The following is a 21,290-nucleotide window of genomic DNA, read 5'->3' as shown; positions in this document are numbered from 1 at the left end:
ATTAAATTCATAATAATTAATTCGCGATTCTTTAATAGCGAAGGTTATCGCGATAAATTTTGTGAAGCTAATATTTAATCGTTGACTTATCACATCGAATCTTCACTCTCTTATTCGATATTTCTTTATATTTAAATAGCAATATTTAGGAATATTATCTGACGAGAGGGACAGGGATAAAATTCTTTTGTTAAAACGATAATCTTGTATAATTACGCGAAAAGAACGCGGAAAGAGCACGGAATTTCGCAATCATAATTTATTAATTTATTTTACGAATACGAGTATTCAGTTCCGCGTGACATGAAATTCATAAATAGATAAATCTAACGAAAAGCATATCATTAAATTTATAATAATTGAATCGCGATTCTATAACGAAGGCGTTCGTCAAATTTTGTAAAGCTTATATTCGATCATTAATTTAGTATCGAATTTTTACATTAATATTATATAATCGTTATACGTATACTTTCAATTATTTTTCGTGTAATTTACATAAGAATGTATTCACGTAATTTAAAATCGTAAATACAATTTTATGTAATATCATTATAGTTATAATTGTATTTCATACAAAACTATGTCAATAATTAAAAATATCAATATTGGATTATAATTAATATACAATTATAACTATTTACAATTTACAAAATACAATTTATGATGTTATCAATATCAAATATATGTACTCGATTTATTCAAATGTTTAATAACATAAATAATTTGATATTAATAGCATCAATATTTGGACTTAATATTATAGCTATATATTAATTTACACATATATATGATATATTTTTAATTTTTAAAATATATCTTGAACATTTATAATTATACAATTTGTTGAATCTTCTTGAAAATAATTTTGATAATTTAAATTTCATTTTTAAAACTTTTTAAAAACTAAATTCAATTTAATTTTTTAAAAATAATTTTAATTTATTACAAAGAATTACACGAAAGTATCCAAAATATATGAATAATATAAAATTTATTAAAAATTTCTACATAGTCCAAACAAGACTGATTAGCAATGATGAATTACGCGATATTTATTATTAATAATTGACATACAATAATAAAATTTAAGAATAGAAATTAGTTTTATATAAATAACGTTTAAACGTAAATAATCGTGATCAAAAGAGTCATTAATAAAATTATTGATCGTTTTTTTGATTGTAGAGAAAAGTATTTGCATTACTGGCGCATTTTATGTAGGTTATCAATATTCAAAACGCGAAAAGATAGAGCAAGCGTCGATTATAAATCAGTGATTTAAATACAAAATAAATGACGATTTAAAATTTGCGAGAAAAAATAACGAATAAATAAATCGATAATATTAGGAATATTCGATTACGATACGCATAATTTTTGTATAATATGAAAATTGAAACCGTCGATAGACAGCGCGCGACGAAATTATTATCAAACAAATACGAAGATATTTCGAGATCTATAATATTTGCTAATATAGAATTTATTGTCTGATTTATTTGCGAATTTTTAGAAGATAAATCACGATTTACAATTCGCGAGAAGACGCGACAAATAAATAAATCGACAATATTCGGAATATTCGATTGCGATATGTATAATTTTTATAATATAATCGGTGCCGCTATAGACACGCGCGATATAATTACTATCACACACAAGTGCGAAGATATTTCGACAGACATTTAAGGTCTGTAATATTCGCGAATTTATTTGCGATTTATTTGCGATTAATACGCTATTTTATATAAATGTCGCGATTGAAAAAATACATATTGAAAATACATGTTGCATCTCGCGCATGATTAGTTAAATGAAATAAAATGAATCTTAAGACTTTACAATTTTGAATATAATTAACATATAATTAAAAAATCGCGTTGTTCGTCACGCTTAATAGAGAATAACGGAACGAATGATTTTATCAAAGTCCCTCTCTAATAATTTAACTATCTAACTATATCTCTAATTGTCGATGTATTAGTAGAGTTTAATAAGATTTATATAATGATTTAAATAGTCGCGATTAATCATTAATAAAATTATCGTCTATTTAAATAGTAGAAAAAAAATATTTGCACTACTAGCGCAGACTATAAAAGACAATATTCAAACACGTGGAAAGATAGACAAAGTTTCGATGTAAGTCAGCGATTAAGTTAGATAAATCGTGATTTAAAATTCGTGAGAAAACGCGACGAATAAATAAATTGATAATACACGGAATATTCGATACGTATAATTTTTATAATATAATAATCGCGAAGTCCTCAATAGATACGCGCGCAATATAATTATGCTGTCACATATAAGTGCGAAGATATATATCGACAGACATTCGAGGTCTGTAATATTTGCGAATATAAAATTCACTATCCGATTTATTTGCGATTAACACGCAATTTTATATGAACGCCGTCAAATAAGATACATATCCTATCTCGCGTATGATTAGTTAAATAAGATAAAATGGAAAATTTTTATAATATGATAATCGAAATCATCAAGACGCGTGCGCGATATATTATTATCACTCAAATTATCACACAATTTGTAAATAATCGCGATTAAAACATTCATTAAGAAAATTATCGATCGTCTTTTAAATAGTAGCAAAAAATATTCGCACTACTAGCGCCTTTTGCGCGGACTATTAAAAACAATATTCAAAGACGTGGAAGGATAAACAAAGGTTCAATGTATAAGTCAACGATTAAATTATAAGATAAATCACGATTTAAAATTCCCGAGAAAACGCGACAAATAAATAAATCGGTAATATTCGGAATATCCGATTGCGCGATATCTATATTAATTTTTATAATATAATAACCGAAGCGCTTCTCGATAGACATTATTATCGCGCGCGATATAATTATTATCATAAATGCGAAGATATTTCGACAGACAATTTGATGTCTATAATGTTTGCCAATATAGTTCTCACTATCCGAGTCATTTGCGAATCTTTATAAGATAAATCGCGATTTGAATTTACGAGAAAACGCGACGAATAAAATAAATCGATAATATTCGGAATATCCGATTGCGACATGTATTAATTTTTATAATATGATAATCGAAGCGCCCTCAATAGACACGAATAAATAAATCTATAATATTCAAAATATACGATTGCGCATAATTCTTATAATATAATTCGACGTCATTTGATACGCGGATGACATACCGGTAATATCCAATAAAAGAGGAGCGATCTTAAAAATGGAGAACGATTAACATCTTGTTTCTCATCAGATTTCGCAAGATCAATCTGCGAAGAAAAGTTAAGTGATCCATTGAACGTCGGGAACTTCACTGTAGGAGGGAACGAATCCCGGATCTTCCGGACTATTCCCAATAGCAATGATTTCAGTAATAAATCAACGACAATTCCCTCGTCATTATCTTCTATTCACGAAATTGATATGCACGTCAGAAAACATGTTCTTTCATTATTAAGAAATATATTTCTTTATTGAAAATTAAATGGATATAACGATTTTTTTTATAGAAATGTGATTACGAACGATTATATTTATAAATAATAAAATCCATGCACCATTGAAGTTTGTGTTAAATGTGCGAACACAATAATTTTGGGGTACCGTTTGCGCGCGCGAGACGAATCGAACCCGATAACAGCAAGATTTAAAAAATTTCAATTCGAATAGTGTGCAAAATAAAATAAATCAAATAATTTTAAATATATAATTAATTCTAGATTAATTTTCTAAATTCTTATTCTTATAATGTTTAAATTAATAATTTTTTTTCTTTTAATCAATATCTTGCTGATATAAGGGTACCCATTCGATTCGTCTCAAAATTTTTAAGTATTCGCACATTTTATGTAACATTCATGTATAATTTCGCGTACATATAATATATAATATTAATAAAAATTATAAAAATATTTTGGATACGTTAATTTGTGCATGTATTTTATTATACATATATATAAAATGGTATATATCTAAAAACTAATATTCTAAAATGGCGATGGATGTCCAATACCTGCAAATAGTTTCTTAAAAGAAACTAAAAACTAATATTAATATCCCCAGTACCTAGAAATAATTAATAATTAATAATAAAATATATTCGTTCGTAATCATTTTTATCAAACAATTAATAAAAACTATTACAATATGAAATTACTTGAAAAATAAAAATTTATACACAACGCTATATCCATATTTAATCTACTATTAAATCTTTCTGGCATTAGACAATAATAATACCAATCCTAATAATGACAGAACATTTTTAACGAGAAGAAAAAAATAGATGCATTTTCTCTCACATCTAAATATATATTATTTAAATTAATTCGACTTTAAAGAAGCGTATGGCGTTCGTCGTTGAATGACTACCGAAATCATTGCTGTCGGAAATTGCCAGGAAAACCTGGGATTAGTTCCAATCTTACAATAAAAATTCCCAATTTTCAACGAGGCACCGAACTAGACGTCGCGAATGGATCTTACAAAAACCGATAAGAAATAATTCTCCATGATGAAAATCGTTTCGACTCCTCGGCGGTACGAGTTACGCAACTTTCATTAACGTTTACCTAACGAAAAAAACAACGATAAGACTCTTATATTACAACGACAATCTCGTCTAAGAACGCGAAAAAAACGAGGGAAAAACACGGTGTTTTCGCAACCGTAATTTATTAATTTATTTATAAATATTTTCCGATACGAAATTCGTAAATACACAAATATAACCGAAGAAACAAATTATTAAATTCATAATAATTAACTCGCGATTCTATAATATCGAAGGTGATCGTTTAATTTTATGAAGCTAATATTTAATCGTTGACTTAACATCGAATCTTCACACTCTTATTCCATATTTCTTTTATTTAATTAGCGCAATATTCAGGAATATTATTTCACGAAAGGGACAGCGATAAGATCCTTTATTAAAATGGCAATTTCGTCTAAGAACGCGAAAAGAACGAAGGAAAAACACGGTGTTTTCGCAACCGTAATTTATTAATTTATTAATGAATATTTTCCGGCACGAAATTCGTAAGTGTACCAATATAATAACTGAAAAAATAAATTATTAAATTCATAATAATTAACGCGCGATTCTATAATATTGAGGGCGATCGTTAAATTTTGTGATGCTAATACTTAATCGCTAACTTAACATCGACTCTTTATACTCTTATTCGATATTTTTTTATTTTTAATTAGCAATATTTAAGAATATTATTTGAGAGGGACGGCAATAAGATTTATTAAAACGGCAATCTCGTCTAAAAACGCGAAAAGAACGCGGAAAGAGCACGGTATTTTCGCTATCATAATTTATTTAATGAATATTCAGTTCCGCGCGATATGGAATTCATAAATCTAACGAAATAGATAAATCTAACGAAAAGTGTATCATTAAATTTATAATTGAGCCGCGATTCTATAACGAAGACGTTCGTCAAATTTTGTGAAGCTTGTATTTAATCATTAATTTAACATCGTATTTTTACATTTTTACATTTTTTATATTTAATACCGACACGAAAATTAGCAATATTAGTAAAGTTTCTAATCAAATATTTATGAAATTTAAAATATATAAAATTATACATATATATCTAAAATTTATATATAAAAATTTTCCGAATTTATTAATGACTCTTTGATATGGAAATACAAACAGTTACTCTTTTATGATTATTTCAATAAATATATAGAATTAAATATGTTAATTTAATAAATTATTATTATATAATTATTATACGTATACTTTGGATAATTTTTCGTGTAATTTGCATAAGAATGTATTCATGATATTTTTTAAACACTAATAATTATGTACAATTTTCTTAATATTCCTGAAAAAAATAATTTAAATAATTTAGATTTTATTTTTAAAACATTTTTAAAAATAAATTCAATTTCATTTTTTAAACTGAAATAAAGCCAAATTACAAATTTCTATATATTGTATTAGAGTGCTAACACGGCCATATTTCATATGGTAAAATATAAAACAAGAGCAACCGTTTATAATTGGGCAGAATTTATTCCGGGTATCACAGAATTTAATATAACACTGTCACTCTCGAAAGATGCAATTGTAATTTATATAATTATTGCTTGTATATTTATTTTAATACTATATTTTAATATTTTATAACTGCTTATATTTATTTTTATCTCGTTGCAGTTTATATTTATTTTAATAAATGCCGGCGAAATGAAATAATATGTATATATTAATCTAATCTGTATATGTATCCTGCCCAATTGTAAATGGTTATCCTGACTTTAGTTGTTAGCAGCCTAGTATAATATATAAAATTCTGATAATATAAAAACCTCTGTCCAGATTACCAATAAAGATTGATTGATATTATAATAATATATATAAATAATAAATTTTTATAGTAATACACAATTTATAATAAAATATAAAATTAATATGTGTATAACATTAATCATATTACATTTATCATATTACAAGTTATTTCATTAATGATTTATTTGGCTTTATATTAAGCTTAAAAACAATATCTACAACAAATTCTATAATGGATGAGCTATAAGATATTAGAAATAAGATAAGTGAATAAGATAAATGCGCGTTATAAAAATAAATTAGCATCAGATGTAATTGATAAAATTTTTAGTGTTCTTTTCAATAAATTAGGTAAAATTTATACAAAAATAATCTTTTCTCGATCTTCTTTCTTTATAGTTAAAAAATACTGCAATATATTTTCGTGATGCATTACATTTCGAACGAATCTATTAAAAATTATTTAATTTAAACTATCCTAGCTCATCCATTTTAAGGCAACGGATTTATCTACAATCTACATCTGCAATCTCTATGGATCCGTTACATTAAAATTAAATAAAAGTTTTTGTCACTCACCGGGCCATTGATGTGCAATAACGGAGTTGTCGTTATCGAAGTTACAGGATTGTTATTGAAGTTACGGAGTTGTCTTTATCGAAACTATGTTGTCGTTATTGAAACTACGTCTGTAACATGCAAATATAAAATTCATTTATAACACAGCTCAAAATACAATCAATATTTCAAAAAATTATTATTGTGCGGAATTTCATATCCGGTGTGTAAAATAATAAGCAGATATAAACACGTATGGAAAGAATTTATAAAGTTTGAAATTATTTTTTAAATAGAAATTTTTAATATGATTTTTATAAAAATCTTTCTCTTTAATTTTTTCTTTAATTCCTTTAAATTATAAGAACGAATTATTGTGCGATTTATAACAATCGATATACAAATAATAAATATTCACCATCAAGTTGCTTCGCCGATGCAAGATGCCTCTCCCAGGCCTCCTCCTCCTCTCACAATAGTTCATTGATCTGTAACATACAAAGAAGATTCCAATTGTAGTTACGGTCAAAAAATTAACATTTCAAAAAATTATTATTATATGTATTTAATTTTATATCCAACGCATATAACAATAAGCAGATAAACAATTTTATAAATTTTGAAAAAGATTCTACTATTATTGTGCGATTTATAACAATCGATATACAAATATTTTATTGTGCGATTTATAACAATCGATATACAAATAATAAATATTCACCATCAAGTTGCTTCGCCGATGCAAGATGCCTCTCCCAGGCCTCCTCCTCCTCTCACAATAGTTCATTGATCTGTAACATACAAAGAAGATTCCAATTGTAGTTACGGTCAAAAAATTAACATTTCAAAAAATTATTACTATATGTATTTAATTTTATATCCAACGCATATAACAATAAGCAGATAAACAATTTTATAAATTTTGAAAAAGATTCTACTATTATTGTGCGATTTATAACAATCGATATACAAATATTTTATTGTGCGATTTATAACAATCGATATACAAATAATAAATATTCACCATCAAGTTGCTTCGCCGATGCAAGATGCCTCTCCCAGGCCTCCTCCTCCTCTCACAATAGTTCATTGATCTGTAACATACAAAGAAGATTCCAATTGTAGTTACGGTCAAAAAATTAACATTTCAAAAAATTATTATTATATGTATTTAATTTTATATCCAACGCATATAACAATAAGCAGATAAACAATTTTATAAATTTTGAAAAAGATTCTACTATTAACTAATAATTTAATATTTCTATTAAGAAGTTTATAATTATAATTCTATTAATAAATTATAATTCTTTTTAATAAGTTTAATGATTTAATAATACTATTAAAAGCTATTCAAAAGTAAAAACTTTTAGATTACAGTTTTCATGTAAAAATTTCTCGCTTTTTTCTCTTGTTTAAGTCATGTAAATAAAAAGTTAAATTACGCGATTAATTACTTAATTTAAATCTCGCGTAGAAATTAATAAATAATTATATATAAGTAATATAATTTATTTACCATAGAGTTGCTTTACCGGTGCCTGATGTCTCTCCCAGACCTCCTCCTTCTCTGATGTTGTTAACGCGCGATACTTTCAACGACACTCCCGCACTCACGAGCGATATTTTTATATCGCTATTTCCGCTATTTTACGCGCGATACTTAACGATGTCCGCACTATTTCGATGCGATTAAAAATTGTATATTTGATCGCGCGTGTATATACTTAATATGTATATACTTTTAACGGCACCCGGTTTCGGTACGAGCGAAAATCCCATTTCACTTTTGAGAATCAGCTTCGAGCCAACCGGTCGGGAATGCAACGATACAACGAGCAAGGACTAGGCCCAAACCGGAAAGAAGACGAAACGATTGACGGAAATAGAGGAAAATGAAGTTCACCAGCTCTTTTTCGCGCATAATTATCCTATCTCATATCGAACCTGGACCCGCTAAGCACGATTTCAGGTGACCCGCACGGATGCTATATCACTAGCGCAGTACACAAGGCTAGTAGACGGTAAAAGAAGAGGATACCCACATTTTTTAAATGCTAACATTCAGCAATTTAGAAAATGGGGAGGCAACCCCTTTTACCGAGCGAAAATTGTGCCTAGGGGAATCCACTCGACTCCTCGACAGGGTTAACACACGCTGGGCGTGTGGCTGTAGACGAGCAAAGAGAAGGGACCCATTAACGACCATTCCGAACAATCGATCGAGTCCTAGACAATTCGGGCCGAATCACTTGACGAAGCAGAGCGTGACCATCACTAAGCCGATCGAGCGCGAAGCTCGAACCCGCGCGCCCATGTACATTTTGTACTGGACATACGTTCTGCGCGGCCGGCATCACCAAGTGCCACGATGCACAAGGCGCGAGTGTACGTTGCATAGCAACGTGTGCAAACTCGGTGAAACATCCCAGTTAATTGGCATCTGAAGTAGAGACTCGTGACAATAAATGAAATTGGGATTTTATATGAAAAAGTCCAAAAGTTTCGCGAAAACGCGACGACGCGAGAATACTACAACGCGAAAACGCGGTAACGAAGCGCTTGCCGTCCGCGGCACGTTGACGGCACCGACGACGCGAAAGGGTACTTGGCTTCCTCTTCAGGCTCCTTAAGATTTATCATAAATAGAAAAATTTAAGATAAACCTCAAGGCACCATCCAAGTACTAAGCCCTCCCACCGCGACAAGGTGTACCCCATGGGAGGGTTATATTATATATAATTTTATATATAATATAATATATAATTTATTTTGTAACATACTATATAAATTTTAATTCGCAAATATAAACGATAAATAAAAATATAAAAGATAAGAGAAAATCTATTATATAAAGCAATGTTCAAAATAATTGATTTTAAAACTAATTATTGCGCGCAATTAATTTTTACATTTTTACTTTTAAATAGATATATTTTAATGTTATAAATTGCATATTACAAAATAATTTATATTTCTTAGATATAAACTTTTAAAAATATGATAAATAAAAAAATTTCTATTTTTTTCTATTTTTTCTATATTACAATTTAAAATCACTATTGAATCACAATTAAAGAAATAAAACCAAACGAGAAATATATAAATTTTCAATATATTGTTACATCCGCGGCGGTGACTTCGAGATATCGAAGCGCGTTCAACACAATCGGGCACTCGCGTACCGCGTAAAATAACAAGACACTCTTAACGGAAATTAAGAATTTTAATTAGAAACACAGAATACACAAACAACAAATAATAACAGGGGAAATCTCGCGTTAACGACCCATAATGTAAAACGCGTCCGGAAGAATAGCTTGACAGCTATCCTTCGACTCAGTTGACCGTCGTTGTTATACTACAATATATACTATTGATAAATAATTTATACATTGTTGCGTCCGCGAAACGATATATATCGAACGTGTGTGACACAATCGATCGACACACGCTTCAGAAAAATTCAGAATAATCGTAAAACGGATCAGAGATAGACGCGCGTCCGCACAGTTTGACAGCTGGGCTCAGACTCTCTGACAGTCGTTGTTTATAACATCTTGACAACGCGCGCGGAAACAATCTTGTTCCGTCGACGTACTTCCCGCCGAAAGAATTCAACGGGTGACGAATACATCCAAGGGGATGGGACGCGGGGACGCAACAATATAATAAATAATTAATGTAATAAATAATTAAAATATTAATGACTTACATCATATCTTATTGATCCATCCATTTCCAAGATCTCCTTTTTTCTTTTGCTTTCTTCGCTTTTTCCTCGTGGCACTTCAATCCTCGTTACACTCGATTGAACTCCTCGTTGCACTTACACTCACTCACGAAAAGTTTCTCGTTGCACTTGCAATTGTCGTTAGAGAAAGAATTTGATAATATATGGAACGTCTCACATCACTACCTCACTGCTCGAGAGCCACTGAGCGAATGATCGTAAGTCAGAAACATTACCGCGGTACTGTTTATATCGCCAAGGTTGACTATGGAAAGGAAGAATTTGATAATATATGAAACGTCACTACTTTATTGTTCAAGGATACTGTGCGAATGATCGTATCATAAACATTATCGCGATACTGTTTATATCGCCAAGGCCGACTTATACTATGTTATTGTTATAATTCGTCGTTGAAATATTCTATGAGTGATTGCCGATTAAGAAAATTTAAAATTGATCGAAATTTATTTAATTTTAATAAGTATCGTTAGAGAAATTATTATAATAAGCATTAATAATCGAAAGATTATAACAAAATTAATTCTTTTATCCCCTTTTATGTATCCTTTGTTTCAATTGTTATTCGCAGTAATTAATGATTACGATTCGATAAGGATTTATCGCTGCGATACAATTTTATATCGTTTTTCATAAGTTAATTAATTTTTAATTATTAATAATTATATCAAATTGTTTCGATATTAATCGTAATCGTATTTAGAAAGAAATTCGATAATATGCGAAGCGTTTCGTACCACTTTATTGCTCGAGTATCACCGTGCGAATGATAACAAAGCCGTAACATATTAATAATAGCGTGCTATTGTTTATATTGTCAAAAGTCGAACACCGTGTTATTGATAATTCGTTGCCGAAATATTTTACGTACTATAATATATACATGAAAATATTAAATTGTAGAAGTTTTTCAATTTATAGATTAATTAAACGATTATTTATTAAACAATTAATTAACATACAAAGCATTTCGCATCATTACTTTACTGCTCGAATGTCACCGAGCAAATGATAACAAAACCATAACATACAAACAATAGCACGCTATTGTTTACGTTGTAAAAGTCGACCATTATGTTATTGATAATTCGTCGAAATATTTTATATACTATAAAATATACACGAGCGGAATATTAAATTATTAGATTTTAATTTATTGATTAAATTTGATTATTTATTAAACAATTCATCACGGAGCTAATTATTTGAATTTATTCGATTGTTTTTGAATAATGTATTAATTAATTCAATTTTGTTTTTTCGCGCAGGGAGAAATACACTTTATAGCGCATCGATCGGATCTGATGGGGTAGTGTTGGGCAACTAAAAAACCTCTCAGACGACTCATCTTTGAACACTAATATCCGGTCTCTGGGAACTATTCGCACAATCACCTAGGACCCATACTGGGATTTATTTAATCAAAGGTAATCTTAAAATTTAATATAACTGTAATTTTGAAGCCTTAAAACATTTTTACATCTATACACACACACACACACACACACATACACACACACACACACATACACACACACACACACACACACACACACACACACACACACATGACAACGAGACCGTAATATGTAAACAATAACGCGTTACTGTTTATATCAGCAAAGCTGAACATATTATTGGTAATTCGTTGCCGAAATATTCTATGCATTATATATTATACACGCGAAATATTAATGAAGAATTTTAATATTTATAGATTATTTAATTGATTATTTATAAAACAATTAAATCATTATTTTGAAAATAATATATAAACGTGATAAATAATTTTTATAAATTACTTATCTATACGTACTTACCTGTATGTGTGTGCCCATACGTTGGAAATTGTTACACAACTATTTTAATAACTGTACGGAATCTTAAGACGCGATCTAAGATCATTATTAAAATGAATTTAAATATAAGAATATGAATATCAGCGTATGTTACCGCCGGCATAGCTCTCAGGTTCATAAGAGTACTGAAACCTTCTCACCCAGCAAATGTCTTCGTTAAGGTGGGGAGATACATTGAGGAGGAAAATTTTTATTTTATTTTTATTTTCTTTTTAATACAGAGTTTCCAAACAGAGAATATAATACATATATAAAATATATATTTATATATGTATTAATATATATATAATTATAATGTATACAACGTAAATTATAATTATAATTTGCAATTTACATAAAAAACACATTACAAAATATTAAATTATGTAGTATAAAAATAATTACATTACAAATATATATATTACAAAATATATTACAAAATATATTACAAAATTTAATACAGAATATATAATATACAATGTATATTACAAAATATAATACAAATTTAATATAAAATATTTGAAATTTAATACAAAATAAAATTTATTATACAGAATTACACGAAAGTGTCCAAAGTATACGTATAATATAAAATTTACTAAAAATTTTTATATAGACCAGACAAGACTGATTAGTGATGATTAATTACGCGATATTTATTATTAATAATCGACATACAATAATAGAATTTAATAGAATTTAATTAGATTTATATAAATAACGTATAAACGTAAATAATCATGATCAAAAAAGTCATTAATAAAATTATTGATCGTTTCTTCGATTGTAGGAGAAAGTATTTGCATTATTGGTGCATTTTGCGCGGACTATTAAAGACAATATTCAAAGACGTGGAAAGATAGACAAAGATTCGATGTAAGTCAACGATTAAATTATAAAATATTAAATTATAAAATAAATCGCGATTTAAAATTCCCGACGAATAATTAAATCGATAATATCTGGAATATCCGATTGCGATATGTATATCTTTTATAATATAATAATCGAAGCGCCCTCAATAGACATTATTATCGCGCGCGATATAATTAATATCATATAAATGCGAAAATATTTCGACAGACAATTTGATGTCTATAATGTTTACGAATATAGTACTCACTGTCCGATTCATTTGCGAATCCTTTATAAGATAAATCGCGACTTGAATTCACGAGAAAACGCGACGAATAAATAAATCGATAATATTTCAAATATTTAATTGCATATAATTTTTATAATATAATAATCGAAGTTATCAAATACGCGGGTGATATACCGGTAATATGCGATAAAAAGAGGAGCGATCTTAAAAATGGAAAACGATTAGCATCTTGTTTCTCATCAGATTTCGCAAGATCAATCTGCGAAAAAAAGTTAAGTGATCCATTGAACGTCGGGAACTTCACTGTAGGAGGGAACGAATCTCGGATCTTCCGGACTATTCCCAATAGCAATGATTTCAGTAATAAATCAACGACAATTCCCTCGTCATTAACTTCGATTCACGAAATTGATATTCACGTCAGAAAACATGTTCTTCCATTATTAAGAAATATATTTCTTTATTAAAAATTAAATGGATATAGCAATTTTTATAGAAATGTGATTACGAACGATTATATTTATAAATAATAAAATCCATGCACCATTGGAGTTTGTGTTAAATGTGCGAACACAATAATTTTGGGGTACCGTTTGCGCGCGCGAGACGAATCGAACCCGATAACAGCAAGATTTAAAAAATTTCAATTCGAATAGTGTGCAAAATAAAATAAATCAAATAATTTTAAATATATAATTAATTCTAGATTAATTTTCTAAAATTTTCTTATTCTTATAATGTTTAAATTAATAATTTTTTTTTTTTAATCAATATCTTGCTGATATAAGGGTACCCATTCGATTCGTCTCAAAATTTTTAAGTATTCGCACATTTTATGTAACATTCATGTATAATTTCGCGTATATATAATATATAATATTAATAAAAATTATAAAAATATTTTGGATACGTTAATTTGTGCATGTATTTTATTATACATATATATAAAATGGTATATATCTAAAAACTAATATTCTAAAATGGCGATGGATGTCCAATACCTGCAAATAGTTTCTTAAAAGAAACTAAAAACTAATATTAATATCCCCAGTACCTAGAAATAATTAATAATTAATAATAAAATATATTCGTTCGTAATCATTTTTATCAAACAATTAATAAAAACTATTACAATATGAAATTACTTGAAAAATAAAAATTTATACACAACGCTATATCCATATTTAATCTACTATTAAATCTTTCTGGCATTAGACAATAATAATACCAATCCTAATAATGACAGAACATTTTTAACGAGAAGAAAAAGATAGATGCATTTTCTCTCACATCTAAATATATATTATTTAAATTAATTCGACTTTAAAGAAGCGTATGGCGTTCGTCGTTGAATGACTACCGAAATCATTGCTGTCGGAAATTGCCAGGAAAACCTGGGATTAGTTCCAATCTTACAATAAAAATTCCCAATTTTCAACGGGGCACCGAACTAGACGTCGCGAATGGATCTTACAAAAACCGATAAGAAATAATTCTCCATGATGAAAATCGTTTCGACTCCTCGGTGGTACGAGTCACGCAACTTTCATTAACGTTTACCTAACGAAAAGAACAACGATTACTCTTTTATTAAAACGATAATCTCGTCTAAGAACGCGAAGAGAACGAGGGAAAAGCACGGTGTTTTCGCAACCGTAATTTATTAATTTATTTATAAATATTTTCCGATACGAAATTCGTAAATACACAAATATAACCGAAGAAACAAATTATTAAATTCATAATAATTAACTCGCGATTTTATAATATCGAAGGTGATCGTTAAATTCTGTGAAGCTAATATTTAATCGTTGACTTATAACATCGAATCTTCACTTATTCGATATTTCTTTATATATAATTAGCAATATTTAGGAATATTATCTAACGAGAGGGAAAATTCTTTTGTTAAAACAATAATTTTGTATAAGAACGCGAAAACAACGCGAAAAGAACGCGGAAATGCACGGTATTTTCGTAATCATAATTTATTCATTTATTTTACGAAGACGAGTATTCAGTTCCGCGCAATATGGAATTCATAAATAGATAAATCTAACGAAAAGTATATCATTAAATTTATAATAATTGACTCGCGATTCTATAACGAAGACGTTCGTCATATTTTATAAAGCTTACATTTAATCATTAATTTAGCATCGAATTTTTACATTTCATATAAAAATTTCCCGAATTTATTAATGATTCTTTGATATGAATATATAAATAGTTACTCTTTTATGAATATTTCAAAAATATGTACTATAGAAACAAATATGTTAATTTAACAAATTACTATTATATAACCATTATACGTATACTTTCGACCATTTTTCCTGTAATTTACATAAGAATGCATTGATATAATTGACAATCTTAAATACAATTTTATATAATATAATTATAGTTATAATTGTATTTTATACACAATTATCTCAATAAAATAAAAATATCAATATTAAATATCAATATCAAAAATATCAATAATTAAAAATATCAATATTAAATTATAATTAATATACAATTATAACTATTTACAATTTATAAAACACAATTTACTACTTACAAATTACAACTTACAAAATAGAATTTATGATGTTATCAATATCAAATAAATGGATTCGTTTTATTATCAAATGTTTAATAACATAAATAATTTGATATTGACAGCATTAACATTTGGACTTAATATTATATATCACATATATGTGTAAATTATATATTTAATTTTTAATTTTTTAAATAAAATATAACATGTTAAAATATATTTTGAACATTTACAATTATGCAATTTGTTTTATCTTTTTGAAAATAACTGATAATTTAAATTTCATTTTTGAAATATTTTTAAAAATAAATTACATTTAATTTTTTAAAAACAATTTTAATTTATTACAAAGAATTACACGAAAGTATTTAAAATATACGTATACTATAAAATTTATTAAAAAGTTCTACAAACAAGACTGATTAGCGATGATGAATTACGCGATATTTATTATTATTAATCGACATAATAGAATTTTATTCAAAACGCGAAAAGATAGATCAAGCTTCGATGTAAGTCAAAATACATTAAAATACAAGATCAATAACGATTTAAAATTCGTGAGAAAACGGATAAATACGATAACGAATAAATAAATCGATAATATTAGGAATATTCGATTACGATATGCATAATTTTTGTAATAATAATGAATAATTTATGTAATTGATAATCGAAACCGCCAACAGACAGCGCGCGACATAATTATTATCAAACAAATGCGAAAATATTTCGAGACATTTGAGATCTATAATATTTGCGGATATAGAATTTATTGTCTGATATATTTGCGAATATTTAGAAGATATATCGCGATTTACAATTTCCGAGAAGACGCGACAAATAAATAAATCGACAATATTCGGAATATTTGATTGCGGTATGTATAATTTTTATAATATAATCGGAGCCCTAATAAACACGCGCGATATAATTACTATCACACACAAGTGCGAAGACATTTCAACAGACATTTAAGGTCTGTAATATTTGCGAATTTATTTGCGATTAATATAAATGTCTATTTTATATAAATGTCGCGATTGAAAAAATACATGTTGAAAATAAATATTGCATCTCGCGCATAATTAGTTAAATGAAATAAAATGAATCTTAAGACTTTACATATTTTAAATGTAATTAACATATAATTAAAAAATCGCGTTGTTCGCCACGTTTAATAGGGAATAACGGAACGAATGATTTTATCAAAGTCCCTCTCTAATAATTTAACTATCTAACTATATCTCTAACTGTCGATGTATTAGTAGAGTTTAATAAGATTTAAATAATGATTTAAACAATCGCGATTAATCATTAATAAAATTATCGTCTTTTTAAATAGTAAAGAAAAATATTTGCACTATTAGCGCAGACTATAAAAGACAATATTCAAACACGTGGAAAGATAGACAAAGCTTCGACGTACAAGTCAACGATTAAATTAAGATAATATTAAGTTATAAGATAAATCGCGATTTAAAATTCTCGAGAAAACGCGACGACTAAATAAATCGATAGTATTCGGAATATCCGATTGCGATATGTATATCTTTTATAATATAATAATCAAAGCGCCCTCAATAGACATTATTATCGCGCGCGATATAATTATTATCACATAAATGCGAAGATATTTCGACAGACAATTTGATGTCTGTAATGTTTACGAATATAGTACTCACTGTCCGAGTCATTTGCGAATCTTTATAAGATAAATCATGATTTGAAATCACGAGAAAACGCGACGAATAAATAAGTCGATAATATGCGGAATATTTGTTCACGATACATATAATTTTTATATTTGATCGCGCGATGTATATACTTAATATGTATATACTTTGGACAGCATTCCCGGTTTCGGTACGAGCGAAAATCCCATTTCACTTACTAAAATCAGCTTCGAGCCAACCGGTCGGGAATGCAACGATACAACGAGCAAGGACTAGGCCCAAACTGGAAAGAAGACGAAACGATTGACGGAAATAGAGGAAAATGAAGTTCACCAGCTCTTTTTCGCGCATAATTATCCTATCTCGTATCGAACCTGGACCCGCTAAGCACGATTTCAGGTGACCCGCACGGATGCTATATCACTAGCGCAGTACACAAGGCTAGTAGACGGTAAAAGAAGAGGATACCCACATTTTTTAAATGCTAACATTCAGCAATTTAGAAAATGGGGAGGCAACCCCTTTTACCGAGCGAAAATCGTGCCTAGGGGAATCCACTCGACTCCTCGACAGGGTTAACACACGCTGGGCGTGTGGCTGTAGACGAGCAAAGAGAAGGGACCCATTAACGACCATTCCGAACAATCGATCGAGTCCTAGACAATTCGGGCCGAATCACTTGACGAAGTAGAGCGTGACCATCACTAAGCCGATCGAGCGCGAAGCTCGAACCCGCGCGCCCATGTACATTTTGTACTGGACATACGTTCTGCGCGGCCGGCATCACCAAGTGCCGCGATGCACAAGGCGCGAGTGTACGTTGCATAGCAACGTGTGCAAACTCGGTGAAACATCCCAGTTAATTGGCATCGGAAGTAGAGACTCGTGACAATAAATGAAATTGGGATTTTATATGAAAAAGTCCAAAAGTTCCGCGAAAACGCGATGACGCGATAATACTACAACGCGAAAACGCGGTAACGAGACGCCGCCGTCCGCGACACGTTGACGGCACCGACGACGCAATGCGTTCAACGCATTAAATGCACGTGCCACATAAGAGCCATTGTGGGATCTTACAATAAAAATTCGCAATTTTCAACAGGGCACCGAACTAGACGTCGCGAATGGATCTCACAAGAACCGATGAGAAAAAATTCTCCATGATGAAAATCGTTTCGACTCCTCGGCGGTACGAGCCACGCAACTTTCATTAACGTTTATTTAACGAAAGGAACAACGACAATCTCGTCTAAGAATGCGAAAAGAACGCGGGAAAAACACCGTGTTTTCGCAACCGTAATTTATTAATTTATTTATGAATATTTTCCGATACGAAATTCGTAAATATAAATATAACTGAAGAAACAAATTATTAAATTCATAATAATTAATTCGCGATTCTTTAATAGCGAAGGTTATCGCGATAAATTTTGTGAAGCTAATATTTAATCGTTGACTTATCACATCGAATCTTCACTCTCTTATTCGATATTTCTTTATATTTAAATAGCAATATTTAGGAATATTATCTGACGAGAGGGACAGGGATAAAATTCTTTTGTTAAAACGATAATCTTGTATAATTACGCGAAAAGAACGCGGAAAGAGCACGGAATTTCGCAATCATAATTTATTAATTTATTTTACGAATACGAGTATTCAGTTCCGCGTGACATGAAATTCATAAATAGATAAATCTAACGAAAAGCATATCATTAAATTTATAATAATTGAATCGCGATTCTATAACGAAGGCGTTCGTCAAATTTTGTAAAGCTTATATTCGATCATTAATTTAGTATCGAATTTTTACATTAATATTATATAATCGTTATACGTATACTTTCAATTATTTTTCGTGTAATTTACATAAGAATGTATTCACGTAATTTAAAATCGTAAATACAATTTTATGTAATATCATTATAGTTATAATTGTATTTCATACAAAACTATGTCAATAATTAAAAATATCAATATTGGATTATAATTAATATACAATTATAACTATTTACAATTTACAAAATACAATTTATGATGTTATCAATATCAAATATATGTACTCGATTTATTCAAATGTTTAATAACATAAATAATTTGATATTAATAGCATCAATATTTGGACTTAATATTATAGCTATATATTAATTTACACATATATATGATATATTTTTAATTTTTAAAATATATCTTGAACATTTATAATTATACAATTTGTTGAATCTTCTTGAAAATAATTTTGATAATTTAAATTTCATTTTTAAAACTTTTTAAAAACTAAATTCAATTTAATTTTTTAAAAATAATTTTAATTTATTACAAAGAATTACACGAAAGTATCCAAAATATATGAATAATATAAAATTTATTAAAAATTTCTACATAGTCCAAACAAGACTGATTAGCAATGATGAATTACGCGATATTTATTATTAATAATTGACATACAATAATAAAATTTAAGAATAGAAATTAGTTTTATATAAATAACGTTTAAACGTAAATAATCGTGATCAAAAGAGTCATTAATAAAATTATTGATCGTTTTTTTGATTGTAGAGAAAAGTATTTGCATTACTGGCGCATTTTATGTAGGTTATCAATATTCAAAACGCGAAAAGATAGAGCAAGCGTCGATTATAAATCAGTGATTTAAATACAAAATAAATGACGATTTAAAATTTGCGAGAAAAAATAACGAATAAATAAATCGATAATATTAGGAATATTCGATTACGATACGCATAATTTTTGTATAATATGAAAATTGAAACCGTCGATAGACAGCGCGCGACGAAATTATTATCAAACAAATACGAAGATATTTCGAGATCTATAATATTTGCTAATATAGAATTTATTGTCTGATTTATTTGCGAATTTTTAGAAGATAAATCACGATTTACAATTCGCGAGAAGACGCGACAAATAAATAAATCGACAATATTCGGAATATTCGATTGCGATATGTATAATTTTTATAATATAATCGGTGCCGCTATAGACACGCGCGATATAATTACTATCACACACAAGTGCGAAGATATTTCGACAGACATTTAAGGTCTGTAATATTCGCGAATTTATTTGCGATTTATTTGCGATTAATACGCTATTTTATATAAATGTCGCGATTGAAAAAATACATATTGAAAATACATGTTGCATCTCGCGCATGATTAGTTAAATGAAATAAAATGAATCTTAAGACTTTACAATTTTGAATATAATTAACATATAATTAAAAAATCGCGTTGTTCGTCACGCTTAATAGAGAATAACGGAACGAATGATTTTATCAAAGTCCCTCTCTAATAATTTAACTATCTAACTATATCTCTAATTGTCGATGTATTAGTAGAGTTTAATAAGATTTATATAATGATTTAAATAGTCGCGATTAATCATTAATAAAATTATCGTCTATTTAAATAGTAGAAAAAAAATATTTGCACTACTAGCGCAGACTATAAAAGACAATATT

Source organism: Camponotus vicinus, unplaced genomic scaffold (genome assembly GCF_025532165.1).
Source record: "Camponotus vicinus isolate PSW18456_S1 unplaced genomic scaffold, iyCamVici1.0 SCAF_11, whole genome shotgun sequence".
Lineage (NCBI taxonomy): Eukaryota > Metazoa > Arthropoda > Insecta > Hymenoptera > Formicidae > Camponotus > Camponotus vicinus.
This window is presented reverse-complemented; position numbering follows the sequence as displayed.